Source organism: Hemiscyllium ocellatum, unplaced genomic scaffold, assembly GCF_020745735.1.
Source record: "Hemiscyllium ocellatum isolate sHemOce1 unplaced genomic scaffold, sHemOce1.pat.X.cur. scaffold_276_pat_ctg1, whole genome shotgun sequence".
Classification (NCBI taxonomy): domain Eukaryota; kingdom Metazoa; phylum Chordata; class Chondrichthyes; order Orectolobiformes; family Hemiscylliidae; genus Hemiscyllium; species Hemiscyllium ocellatum.
In genome coordinates this window covers 764,185-776,984 of record NW_026868195.1, presented here as the reverse complement: position 1 = coordinate 776,984, position 12,800 = coordinate 764,185, and positions in this window count along the sequence as shown.

Here is a 12,800-nt window from a genome sequence, read left to right as displayed (position 1 = left end):
ATCATCACACTTGTCAACACATCGAGCTGTCATACAGGAACCAGGGGCAACATAATCAGGCCCTTCGCCCTGCCCAATCGGACAAGGAAGAAGACAGTCAGTCCCTTGAGTCACTTACACAGGATCAGTAGGAGGCCATTCCCACCTCAATGCACTTACACAGGGGCAGAATGAGGTAATTGATGCTGATTCCTGATGAATGAGTTATGCCCAAAACGTCGGTTCTCCTGCTTCTCGGATGCTGCCTGACCTGCTGTACGTTTCCAACAATCGACTCTCTACTCTGATCTCCAGTATCGGCAGTCTGAGGTGTCTCCTAATTGATGCTCCAACATGATAAACAATTGAAGCAGAGGCTGCATAGACAGACTGCTCCACGTTGTTCCTCATGGCTCTGTTGCTCATGATACACATGTGGGACTTTAATTTGGTTTTCTCGCGGTGAGGAGGGAAGCCATATGTGTGAAGTCTCAAGAAGGCACCTTCCATCTCCGAGAAGCCAGCCTGGTGTTCTCTGTGTAGAGCAGAAGCTGATGGGAATGGCTACCTGTTTCAGACGGAAGGTATTGTGGCTGCTGTTGGGGATTGTGAGTAACCTGACGTTCTGTACGGGTTCACACGCCGACTGCACAATAACGTGGGGAGAGTTAATTTAGGCATATAAACTATTAGGAAATACACGTTGGACTGATGGATGGACTCTCTAAGTTCAAATATTGCTGATCTTGTTCATGTTGATCTTGTCTAGTGCACGTCCTGTTCAGTTTAACCTGTATGGGTTACTCTGTCCAAGTTTATTTCCACCGTATGATCTGTCTGGCCATGTTTACTATAATCTGCCTCCACTGCTCATAAATAAAGTGTTTCCCTGTACTGAGGTACATGTGGCAATAAATCAAACCAATCAATCCTGGGTAAAGTATGAATTTCTCTCCCTGTCAATGTCTGTTTGGAAATAAGTGATCGCTGCCACTCCTCGTGTTTCAGCATCACTATGTTTTAATCTCTCACAGTTCTACAGATTAAACACTCAGCCTCTTCACTCTATTCTCATGATACCATCACCCGTGTCTGTGGTGAGGAGATCATTCCTTACAAAGGTGATCAATTCTGTAGAGAGTGCCCCAAATACTCTCTCAGCAAGGCTCTACAACAGCAGGAAGATGGCTTTACTTATGTACTCGAATCATCTTACAATGAAGGACAGCATACTATTGACTGCACCCATTACTTACACAGGGTTTGATTCGGAGCGGTCAGCATAGACTTGTGACTGGGAGATCATGCTTCCCAAATTTGTTAGAGTCCTTTGATGAAGTGACCAGGAAGGTTGATGAGGACAGAGCGGTAGACGTAGTCTCTATGGATATCAGTAAGGCCATTGATAAGGTACCACATGGCAGGCTGCTCTGGAAGGTTAAATCGCATGGAATGCTGGGGGAACAGGCCAGTTGGATACACAGTTGGCTAGATGGTCGGAAGCAGAGGGTTTAGTGGAAGGATGATGGTCAGACTGGAGGCTGGGCCCATGGATGTTTGTTGCCTACGATTTGGTTGAAAATGTACAATGTATGATTAGTAAGTTTACAGATGACACTAACATAAGTGGGAGCATGATCAGTGAGGAAGTGCATCAGATTTTAATCAGGTGGGGAAGTGGGCCGAGAAATGGAAAATGGAATGTAGTGCAGATGTGTGAGTTCTTGCCTTTTGGAAACTTAAATCAAGGTAGGAGTTTCATGTTGAATGGGAGGGCCTTAAGGTGTATCGTGGGGAGAATGACCATTGGGTTCAGGTGCACGGTTCTCTGCGAGTGGAGTCACAGGTAGACAGGGCAGCGAGGAAGTCTTTTGGCACACTGGCCTTCATCAGGCAGGACATTGAGTATAGAAGTTGGGAATTTATGTTGCAATTATGCAGGACTTTGGTAAGGCCGCACTGCGAGTATTGTGATCAGTTTTGTCATCTTGTTATCGGGAGGATATTATTAAATTGGAAAGAGTGCATAAGAAGTTTACAAGGATGTTGTCAGGACCCAGTGGTCTGAGTTATAGGGAGAGGTTGAAGAAACTAGGACATTTTCTTTAGCGTGTAGGAGACTGAGGGGGGACCTTATAGAGCTGTATAAGATCACGAGGTGTATGGATAGGGTGAATGCTCTCAGTCTCTTTCCAAGGTGTAGAGAATCGAGAATAGAGGGGATGAGTTTAAGGTTAGAGGGGAAGGAATAAAAGAGAAACTGAGGGGCCACTTCTTTCCACAGAGGCTGGTACGTGGATGAGCTGCCAGCAGATGTGATTGAGGGGAGTACATTAACAACATTTCAAAAGCATTTGGATAAATATGTGGATAGGAAAGGACTAGAAGGATATGGGCCAACTGCAGGGAAATGGGGGTTAGCGTGGATGGACATTTACAAGGTGGAGTCGAACCCCTCTGTTAATTAAAACCAAACACCCAGAAAATCTGTTAAAATATGAGCGACACAGATCTCCTATATTCCACTATTTTTTAAAAAAAATCTGCAAGTCATTTTCTTAACTTTAATAGCGAATACTAAACAACAACTATTCACAAATACAAGCCCTCTGTTTCTTAACTACTTACTATCTGACTCCAACTCTTTAAAAATATGTTATTCCAACAACCGACATGATAAACATTACAATCTCAAGACCACACAGTCTCTATCTTCCCCGCTGTCTTCACTCTTCCAGCTGCTGATCTCCCTGGGTCATTTTTTTTAACTGCAAGTAGGTTTTACATGAACATGTATCTTGATAGAGAGTGTTTGAGTTGGCCAGTTAGCACTCCTGCTCTACAGCATTTACTCTGCTGTTGGATTGCAGTGGCTCTCCCTCTACTGTTCAAATGCTGGGTTTATACACTCCCCATGATACAACAATTCTCACAATGTGATTGCTTTCCAGGTTTCCAAACAATAATATTCAAATTCCGTTGGCTTCTGGTATCCTGAGCGTTATTCAAACCCTTTGCTTGTATTTGAATTGTTTTAGATTAGACTAGACTAGACTTACAGTGTGGAACAGGCCCTTCGGCCAAACAAGTCCACACCGACCCCCGAAGCGCAACCCACCAATACCCCTACACTTACCCCCTACCTTATGGCCACCGTGCCGCCCATAAGTCAAAGTAGCAACCAAAACTCAGGATTGTCATTGTTGTCGACAACCATCTGCGACAATTTGTCATGTAACCATTCAAATGTTGTCAGGCCAGTACGAAATTCAATCATTCTTTTTCTATAATTGAAATTTTATTTTTTTTTTCTGGTGGATATTGAGTTTTTTCGACAAGTAGCCAATTGGCCACTCAATTCCATCATCAACTTTCTGTGTCAACACATCTCTGACCCCTATATCCCGAGCATCATACACAATTTTCAAAGGGTTTCAAAATATTTGGTGTAGCTAAATCTGGTGCGGGGGTGATTAAACCTGCTTTAACATTCTCAAATACCTCCTGGCATTGTTCTGTCCACCACATTCTGTGACCTTCTTTCATAAATCCATCAGTGGTGCCAATACGCTGCTGAAGTTTGCAACAATCTTCTGATAGAATCCACTCAGTTCCAAAAATCAAACACCTCTTTCTTCGAGGATGGTCGTGGAAATTCCTCAAAGCCCTTTATCTTTGTGTTGCATTGGATCAACCTTCCATGTCCAATGTAATGTTCCAAGAACGTCACCTCTGCCTTCGCGAATTCTGTTTTCTTTAAGTTTATTTCCAGGTTTGCTTCTTGTAATCGTGCAACATGTTCTGGCAACTGTAACATGTGAGCTTTCAATCACTTGCTGAAGATCATTAAATCATACAGATAACCTGCACAATTTGTTCATCTGGCCACAACTCTGTTCCTGAGTCTTAAATGTGGCTGGAGCATTATTCATTCACATAACATTCTCTAACATTTTTGTCATATTCGGTATCTTTACAAGATATTTTAACTGACTCAACATTTTTTAATTTAAAAGGGGCCACTAAACCTGGCTTTGAAAGGATTTCCTACCACTGGTGGCAATACTAATACGTCATCCCCACGGGAAATCGTTAAAGTTTCAGTGTTTTTATCTGCCACCTGCTTCACTCTACACTGTGCCCTTTTCAGGTGATGTTTAGCTAACTCGCCTACTTCATCCAATCTCTCCCTCACCTCAGATACATAATCCAAGTGTGAGATCTCCGACTTTGGTCCTGTCAATTTATATTTAATTAATTTCAAAGGGCCTCTCACTTCATGTAAGAATATTAACTCAAAGGAAGAAAAATGAGTAGATATATTTGGGGCATCTCTAATGGCAAGCAATATAATGGGACATCTTTATTCCAATAATTCGGGTAATTCTAACAGTATGCTGTTAATATTGTCTTCAGCATCTGATGCCAACTTTCCAAGGCTCCCTGGGATTCGGGATTGGATGCACTTGATTCAAACTGCTGCATGCCGAAACTATCCATGACGTCATCAACAGCTGAGCGGTAAAATGAGACCCTTGGTCTGATTGAATCACACAGCGTAGCCCACAGTGAGTAAAGATAGCTCCCAACTCCTCTGCCTCCCTTTTTGCCTTCATACCCCAAAATGGAATTATCCCTGGAAATCGGGTAGACACGTCCATTATGATCAGCGGATGTTGGTTTCCACTTTTATTTCAGAAAGGGGAGCTCCACAATTAATCATAACCCACATGAAAGGTGTATTCGAATACAGGGTTTGGCAACAAAGGTGCTGGTTTATCCTGCCTGTGACTTACCTACCATTTGGCATGTATGACACGTACAACAAAAACTAACCATGTCCTTGTGCATTCCAGCCACTAGAAATGCTTCAGCCTGAGTCTTCCGTACATCAACTCCTTTGGCTTTTATCTTTCGGTTTTCCTTCCTGTTGGAACTTATTACAGTGGGATCTTGTTACTACACAGTCTGGAAAAATCCCTGGGGATTTTTCTTTTAATTCCCCAGTTCCCTAGTCTTACTTTGGCTTCTCCACCACAAGGGGTTGCCTCTCCCACCTTGGATCCTGCTAAATCATTCCCAAGAACAAACTGTATTCCTGGAACTGACACTGTCACTCATTCTCACTGTTACTTCCACAACCTTGTTTTGGCACTCCAACCTGATGTTACACAGGGAATGCTTAATTTCTGTCCCCATTCCACAAATTATCACGCTGTTGAGTAACATGTCAGAAAGAGTGAAATACTTCCATCTCTTACTATTAGAGGGGGAGGGAAAGTGAGGACTCAGATGCTGGAGATCAGAGTTGAAAAGTGTGAGGCTGGAAAAGCACAGCAGGCCGGCAGCATCCGAGAGGTAGGGGAGTTGACATTTCAGGCATACGTCCTTCATCAGGAAAGTGGAGGTTAATGGAGAGGGAAAGCGGCTGAGAATTACATTGGAGGGTAGGGGTGGAGCTGGGTGGAAGGGAGCTTGGAAGGCGATCAGTAGATGCAGGTGATGACTGATGGTGAAAGGGCAGAGAGGAAGGTGGAGTGGATAGTAGTAGGACAGCTGGAACCCTCAAACTATACAGCATCAACGTTGACCTCGCCAATTTCCAAATCTCCCCTCCCGCAGCCTCAACCCAGATCCAACCATTCAACTTAGCACTGCCCTCTTCCTTTCCACTTACCCACTCCACCCTCCCCTCCAACATATCACAATCACTCCCACCTATATCTTTCTATCACCGTTCCAGTGTCCCTCCCGCCAGCCCAGCTCCTACCCTCTTATTTATCTTTCAGCCCCCTGTTACCCCCGCCACATACCTGACGATGGGTTTATGCCTGATGTGTCGATTGTCCTGCTCTTCGAATGCTGCCTGATCTGTTGTGCCTTTCCGGTCCCTTACTTCACATTTATTATAGACTGAGCAGATCTCGTATCTTGGAAAGTTATAACTACTTGTCCGTCCCCCACCCTCCATTTTTTCCTTGGTAATGTTTATCTACGGAGGCGAATTCTTTATAGAGATCAGGCAATGACTCCATACACAATCTCTGCCGAGGCTCTTCTGCAGCTCCTCGGCTCCACTAGGGGTCTCCTTTACCAGGTTCACTGATTCCACTGGCTTAAACTCCTTTTTAACATCTTTTCCCAAAATGTCTTCCTTCAATGCCCAGCACCGTGTGTTCCAGCTTACTGCAGTGAAAACACCTTTACACAGTGCCCTTCTTAAACCATCGGCACTGTAATTTTTTATGTGTTTCACTACGTTACTGTAAGAACCCCTGTGGCCTTTCACTTCATTTCAACCCCTTGGACTTGTTTTTTCACCTGTGGTAAACTATTGCCAGTGTGTCTTTCTCTATGTTTTGTAGTGTAGACTCTCCCCTTCTCCCAATTTTTATCACCCACAAGATGAAATAGCTCCCAGAAACTAAATTTCATCTCATACACCAATGCATACTCACCTGCCATTTCTGCCGCGCTTCTCACTTCTTGAACTTTCTGTTCATTCACATGAATTCTTATCTTCTCTGGAAGTGAGTCTTTAAACTCCTCCAGCAGAATAATCTCCCTTCGAGCCTCACAGGTCTTATCCATTTATAAAGCTTGCACCCATCTATCAAACTGACTGTGTTTAATTCTTTCAAACTCAACATAAGTCTGACCTGGTTCTGTCTCTATATTTCTGAACTGCTGTCTATATTCTTCCAGTACCAATTCCTAAGCACTCAAAATAGCCTGTTTGACATTTTCATAATCTTTTGCTCCTTCCACCTTCAAACCTCAGAACCTCTTTAGTCATATTAAAAGCCATTTCTTTTATTTTAACCAACCACAAGGAAACAAAATTAAATGAATTTTCTCACCTGTTTTATTTGAAGATCTAGGTCACGAACTGCCAAGTGATGGAATCTGCTGGGACCTTTTGTACCCCAAATCTGTTCAAATCTGTCTAACTCCCATACGACAAGCCCTCAAACCATTATGATGTCGATATTGAACTCCCTTGTTAATTAAAACCACACACTGAGAAAAGGTCACCTCACCTCGTAATCTGTTAAAACACGAGTGACAAAGTAGTTGCAAATTCTAGTATTAAGAGAAAAAGAACAATTAATAAGTATGTATGCAAACTCGCTGAGCTTGGAGGTTTGTTTTCAGATATTTCGTCGCCATGACTACGTAACACCATCAGTGAGAGTCTCTGGTGACGCAGTGGTGGTAAGTCTCGTCTTTCTATTTCTGGGTCTTGGTTTCTTAAGGTGCGTGATGTCATTTCCAGTTTTTTGTTCAAGGGAAAGGAGATAGGATCTAAATTGATGTGTTTATTGATGTACTTCTGGCTAGAATGTCATGCTTCTGAGAACTTTCGTGCGTGGCTTTGTCCTAGGAAGTGTGCGTTGTCACAGTCAACGTGGTGTCCTTCTTTTTCCTTATGTATGGAAACCAGTGATGGTGGGTCATGTCTTTTGGTGGCCAGTTGGTGTTCATATATCCTGCTAGCACGACAACAGGACAGTCTGAAATGGAGGAAAAATTATTGTATATACACTGTTTAATCAGTGAGTGTTCAGATAAGTAACATTCTTCATTCGTGTACAGCACATTCTGAATGAACACGAAGACACAGTTAACGAAAAACGATGCACATGATGAATAAATTTTTTAAAGCATGAAAACTTTATTTGATCCTTATCTGAAGTGATACCTTCCCTTTCTTTAAGCAATCCCCCTTTTGTGGGATTATAATTCTAGTCTCTCATTCTCATCAGGATGTGTTGTTTTAAATTCTTGTTTCTGGTTTCCCAACTTATTTCAGTTAATCCCCCTTCTACCAGGAATTAAATATGTTGGCCTGCTGGGTTCTTTCCAAAACTACTGTCTGTCATATTATTGGAGAGAAATGTTATGGCTTCAGATCCAGCATTTGAACATATTGCTCTGTTGTAAATGCACTGTACAAAGGATCACATCACACAGGAATTGCCAAAACATTGAGGGAAATACATCTACTTCTTTCGATAATGTAGCTTTCTAATTTCCACATCTCCATATCTATATCTCTCTCTCTCTCGTACTCCCTTTGTATCTAGTTAAGAAATCCACCAATTATTCTTCGTGGCCCCATCTCTCAGACCCTCAGCAGAATGAGAGTTTGAAACGTGAAGTATTTCCACATCAGAAACCAGGTTAGGTCACTGAGTGCAGGGCTGATGGGTGAATGGGTCTCAGTGAGAATTGGGGAACAGACAGCAGAATTGCATTGCAGATATTGCAGCTCAAAACTGCGTATTCATGTAGTGCTGTAGACCACAGCAGCGGGAGAAACAGACCTGCATTCAACCACAACCTGAAACTTTTTGAGAGGATAACACCTTGGTTTGTCATTACTATCACACCATGTATGGCTCAGTGACGAGTGTGAGTAAACATGTCAGAGTCAGAATCACATGAACCTTGACCTGATGCTAACTCATTAAAGCTACCTGACTTGACCAACAGATCTGATCGAAGCTCTGCAGTCCTGCCACATTCAGTCATAAATGGTGATGGACGATTAAACAAATAGTTGGAGGAGAGGGCACCACAAATATCCCCATCCTAAATAATGGAACAGACCTGCACATCAGTGTAAAGAGAAGGATGTTTTATCTGCACCATCCTCTGCCAGAAGTGTTGTGTCGATGATACAGCTCACCCTCATCATGATGCCCAAAAAAATCACAGATGCCAGTCTTCAACTAATTCGATTTGCTGCTTGTGAGATGAAGAAACAGCTGAACACAGTAGATACAAAAATGGCAACGGGCCCTGAACCCATTCCTGTAATCGATCTGAAGACTTGTGTTGCACAATAAGCCGTGTCCCTGGGGACGCTGTTTCATTGAAGCTCCAACTCTAACATCTCCTTGGCAATGTGCAAAATTACTCAGCTCTGTCCAGTCCCCAAAGATGGGAATAATTACAATCCAACCAATTACCACTCGCTCAGTATAGTCACAATAGTCAAATTGGAGGGAGTTATTTTTGGCAGAACTGTCAAGATCTAAAATCTGATGTCAGTAACAGTAACCTTGACTTCAATATCGATTGTAAACTGAATTTCCTTCTCCAATGTACTTTTGTAAAGTGAATCTCCCGTGATTTCCCGGGCATAAAACTGACTCCAAAGACCCTGACATGTGATAAACATTTCAATTGTCTCTGAAATGACCAACCAAGGCACTCATTTGTATCAAACTGTTCCGAGGTCTGAAAGGATGAAACCGGACAGAACATCCGGCCTCAGCCTCATTGTCGGAAAAGGGAATGGGAAAACAGTCCTGTCGACCCTGCAGAGAGACCTCCTTCCTAACATCTGAGAGCTTGTGACAACATTTACAGAGCTTTCCCACCGACGGCACAGAAACAGCGGGAAAGGAGTAGGTCATACAACACATTGAGCCTCCCCCATTCTAGTTCATGGAAAAAAATCTCCTCAATGCAATTACCTCACATTATGTAAATATCCGTTAATCTGAGTAACCTTGGGAAGCTATAAAATTGGCGGTGCAGTAGTACGTTTGGTCCATCGAGTTTGTTGCCCAATTCAATGTAATGATGGTTGGCCCTTCATTTCCACACCGTACTCCTGCTCTCCCATCATCCCTTAATTGTCTCTAAATCCTTATAATCAGTGTCTCAGTTTCCAGGTGCGAGCGAATTCCCCAGGGTCACCAGTCAGTGAATGCAGCCAGTTATTCTCATCTCAATGCAGTGTGACCTGCCTGTACCTAATACTGTGGCCCCTTGTTTTAGACGTCCCAGACAGGGGAATAATCATCTCTGCTTCCAATCTGTCTCACCCTGTCAGAGGTTTGCATATTTCACTGAGATCTCCACTCCTTTTCCTAAACCCCATGGAATACAGGCCCAGTTACACCAAACTCTGTTCCCGCAACAAGCCTGTCATCCCAGAGATCAGTCTGGTCATCCTTCACTGCACTCCCTCAATGTCAATGTTTTCCTTTATTAGTTGAGGAGACCAAAACTGCACATAATGCGGCACAATGTTCGAGATTGTATCTCTCCAAGGCCCTGTACAGCTGCAGTAAGACACCTTTACTCCTGGACTCAAATCCCCCTGAAATGAAGGTCAATACACCATTTATTTTCCTCATTGCTTTATGTTTCTGCAATATTGCTTTCAGCGACTGGTGCACAAGATGCAGATCCTTTTCAATGTTATAGCTCCCCACTTGGTGGATCTATGTACACTGGTCAGCGTGCCAATGCCATGCCCAGTATTGACTTCTGGTTGCAGGACTCACTGCGCTGCAGGGACCTCAGAGGTTTATGCAGAAGGAAACAACAAAAAGGAGCACACATCCCTTTGTAAATCAACATGTTTCCATCAATCCTTTTCAAATGGTCGGCTACCAATTTATCGTTTCCACCAAAGGGCACACTGTCACCTCTGTCCACATCGTTCTCCATCTATCACGTATTTACCCATTCACTCCACTTGTCTTAAACTTCTCGATGCATTTTTACATCTTCCTCACCCACTCACAATCCCACATCCGTTAGTGATGTCAGCAGGCTGGGATATATTGTATCTGATTCCCGCAACACAATGTTTAACATTGTGTACAGCTGGGCCCCAAACACCGATCCCTGTGACACCACAGCAACCATCCCCTCTTAATTTCTATTTATATATTTCGTCAATCTGAGTGTCACTGGATGGGCCAGCATTTATTGCCTTTTCCTAGTTGCCCTTGAGAAGGTGGTGGTGAGCTGCCTTGTTGAACACTGCAGTCCACCTGCTGTAGTTGACCTCCAATTCCATTACGGAAAGAATTCCAGGATTCTGACCCAGCGACTGTGAAGGAGCGGTGATATATTTCCAAGTCAGGATGGTGGTGAATGGCTTGGAGGGGAACCTAAAGATGATGGCTTTTCCATACATGTGCAACCCTTGTCTTCTAGATAGACATGGTCATGAGTTGGGAAGATGGTCTCTGAGGATCTTTGGTGAATCATTTCATTGCAGCATGTGGATAGTAAAACACTGCTGCTGCTGCTGAGCGTTGATGGTGGAGCATTGTGGGTGAAGGGACAGTCAAACTGGCTGCTTTGTCCTGGATGGTATAAAGGTTCTGGAGTGTTGTTGGGGCTGCACTCATCCAGGCAAACTGGGAGTCTTCTATCACACTTCTGACTTATGCATTGTAGATGATGGACAGACTTTTAGAAGTCAGGATGTGAGTTACACGCCGCAATATTCCTAGCTTCTGACCTGCTCTTGTAGTTACTGTGTTTATGTGGCAAGACGAGTGAGTTTCTGAGCAATGATTACCCACCAGGACTTTGATACTGCGGGATTCACTGACAGTAACACCATTGAATGCCAAGGGGCAGGTTAGATTGTATTTTATTGGCAATGTTCGCGGTTTGGCATTTGTGTGGCCTGAATATTACTTGCCACTTGTCAGCCTGGATATTGTTCAGATCTTGTCGCATTTGACATGGACTGCTTCAGTATCTGAGGAGCCACAGATGTTGCAAAACATTGTACAATCATTGACGAAAATCCCAATTTCTTACCTTAAAATAGAGGGAAGGTAATTGATGAAGCAGCCCTGAAGAAGTTTTCAGCCGAGGCCACTGCCCGAGGGAATCCTACAGACTTTTCCTGGATCTGAGTTGACTGAACTTTTTCAAACATGACCATCTTCCTATGTGACAGGTATGATTCTAACCAGCGGGGTGTTTGCCTCTAATACCCATTGATTCCCGTGTTGCTAAAGCCCCTGATACCACACTTGGTCGAAGGCAGCCTTGATTTTAAGGGCTATCTCTCTCACCCCACCTCTGTAATGCAGCTCTTTTGTCCATGTTTGAACTAAGGTAATGAGGTCAGGAGCTGAGTGACCGTGGGGGAGCCCAACCTGGGCATCATTGACCAGGGTATTGCTGAGCAAGTGCTGCTTAAAAACACTAACACCTTCCACCACTTTACTGATGATCGAGAGTAGACTGATGGGGTTGTAATTGGCTCGCTTAGATTTGTTCCAGTTTTTTCTACACAGGAGATACTTGGGGTAATTTGCCACATAATCGGGAAAAGTCATTTTTGTAACTGTATTGAAACAGTTTGGCTAGCGGAGTAGCAAAGTTATGGAGTACATGTTTTCAGTACTATTGCCAGAATGTTGTCAGAGTATGGGCCCTTTGGAAAGTCCAGTATCACCAAACGTTTCTGGATATCGCGTGGACTGAATCGAATTGGTTGATGACTGGTAACTGAATTGCTGAGGACCACTGGAGGAGGCTGTGATGGATCATCCACTCAGCACTTCTGACTGAAGATTGTTGCAAATGCATCAGCCTTATCTTATACACTGAAGCGCTGGGCTCTTCCATCATGGAGGTAGGAGTTATTTGCAGAAACTCTTCCTCCAGTGAATTGTGAAATTGTCCCAAACGTTTCTCGACTAGATGTGGAGGACTGCAGAGCTTAGTTCTGATCCGTTGCTTGTGGGATCACTTAGCTCTGTATATCACTTACTGCTTATGTTGTTTGGCACACAAGTAGTCCTGTTCGGTGGCTTCAACAGGCTGACCCCTCATTGTTAGATTTGCCTGGTGCTGCTCCTGCCATCCTGCACACTCAATTGAACCAAGGTTGATCCTCTCGATTGATGGTAATTGTTGCGAGGGGGATACGCCAGGCCATGAGGTTATGTGGAAGTACAATTCCGCTGCTATTGATGACCCACAATGCCTTATGGACATCCAGATTTGCGCTGCTGGATCTGTTCGAAGTCTGACCTATTAAGCAC